Genomic DNA, 2,081 nt, shown 5'->3' with positions numbered 1-2,081 from the left:
AGACGAAACGTTTCACTAAAGAAGAACCCATCCAGAGGACCTACTTATTTTTTCTCTTTGATTTGGTTTTTAATGTTATGCTACTTCACGTTTTAGCTACTGTAATGATACATTTAGCTTTTATTTTGCWATGTTTAGCTGGGCTTCACAGCTTTTTGCTAGCCTTCCAGTGCTTTTAGCTTTAAGACAGTCTTTTGTTGGTTTTAGCTGTGCTTTTGACACTTTTGGCTTGTTGTAATACTTTTGGCTAGCCTTTTGCTTTTTGTGGCCGGACTTTTGTTTTATTTAGTTAGTCTTAACTGTACTTCACAGCTTTTTGCTAGCCTTTTACTGCTTTTAGCTTTTGGCTAGTCTTTTACACATTTGGCAGGGCTTTTTACAGCTTTTGGCTAGTCTTATGCTACTTTTTACTGGTCTCTTGCTAGTTTTGACTAGCCTTTTGCTTGTTTCGGCTAGTCTTTTGCTTTTTTTGGCTGGTCTTGCTACTGTTGTCTTGTCTTTTGCTACTTTTGACTTGCCTTTTGCTATTTTTGGCTAGTCTTTTACTACCTTAGCTTGTTTTTGCTACTTTTTACTATTCTTTTGCTCRTTTTTGGCAAATTTTGCTGCTTTTCACTAATCTTTTGCTAATTTTGGCTAGCCTTTTGCTACTTTTGGCCAGTCTTGCTAATTTTGGCTATCATTTTGCTCCCTTTGGCTAGTCTTTTGCTACTTTTGGCTATTCTGTTGCTAATACTGGCTAACCCTTTTTTAAACTTTGCCTAGCCTTTTGGTAATTTTGCTTAGCCTTTTGCTACCTTTGCCTAGCCTTTTGCTAATTTTGGCAAGCCTTTCACTGCTTTTGACCAGTATTTTGCTAGTTTTTGCTAGTTTTTTTGTTATTTTTAGCTATATTTGCTACTTTTGTCTGGCCTTTTGTTACTTTTGGCTAGTCTTTTGCTAGTTTTTGCTGGCCTTTTGTTACTTTTGGCTAGCTTTTTGCTAGTTTTAGCTAGTCCTTAGCTGCTTTTGACTAGTCGTTTAGCTACTTTTCTACTAMTTTTAGCTTTACCAAGTTGAAGCAGTCATTCTGCACTGAGTTCACTGTATTTTCTGTGAAAAGGCTGTTTCTTTAGTTGTCTGTTGGTTTGTTGTCTTCTGAAAAACAAATGTCCGTCCAGCAGCATAGGTTTGACTTTGTTCATCATAAAAACATAACGGCTCCTTTTTTGTCTCATCGCCGACATAATCTGGACTGAAAGGAGGATGATGGGTTTTATAATCTGAGTCCTTAATCCAGGTCCACCTCTTTAAATCCATTAATCTGTGTGTAAATTAACCTAATGAGGCCTGAGCTTGTTGTTCCACATTAAACGTTTAATCCTCATGTTTTTGTGCATGTTTGGATGTATTTACCTCCCTCCCATCCTTAATCCTATGCTGGATTTAAACATGCAGTCATTAACTCATTGTTCTGTCTGTGCAGCTGCTGTTTTTTTCAATGAAATGGCGTTAACCATCAGCAGCAGGARATAAATATGATGTAGCAGCAACGATCTGATGTACTGAGATTTAAAAAGTTGTTTAGYTTTGTTTTGTTTCACGAGACTTTCGGAAAACATCGGGTCAAACGTTTCACCRCAGCCTGAGAAATCCGGCGCTCAARGCGCTTCGGTGAAACCTCAACAGGATGCACGACGCGTACGGTTTCTCTGAGCGGGACGTTTCTCCGCTGAGGTGGGGGGGGGAGCTGTTTGAGAGAGGATTTAAAGAGCGAGTGTGCAGGTTCACAGGTGCAGCACAATGGTTTCCGTATCCTCCTCAGCTGCAGGAAGCAAATACAGCAAAGAATCTGGCCGCAGACRGCAGATTGTTTACGTCAGCCATTATTTTGACCCCCCGCACGCGAAGCGTAAGCGGACTGCGGGAGTCATATTATTTTCGTACTGTTTATTTATTTGTCCTGATGCATCTCAGTAATCCAGGTAGAAAAAAATTAAAAAGAAAAGCCCCAAACTCTATGAACAGTAGAGCTAACCAAGCCTATTGCTAAGCGATGGCCCTCTTTTGCATGTAACTAACCTGTTTGTCCATGTGGAGGC

This window comes from Austrofundulus limnaeus, unplaced genomic scaffold (genome assembly GCF_001266775.1).
Source record: "Austrofundulus limnaeus strain Quisiro unplaced genomic scaffold, Austrofundulus_limnaeus-1.0 Scaffold234, whole genome shotgun sequence".
In the NCBI taxonomy this organism is placed as follows: Eukaryota; Metazoa; Chordata; class Actinopteri; order Cyprinodontiformes; family Rivulidae; genus Austrofundulus; species Austrofundulus limnaeus.
This window is presented reverse-complemented; position numbering follows the sequence as displayed.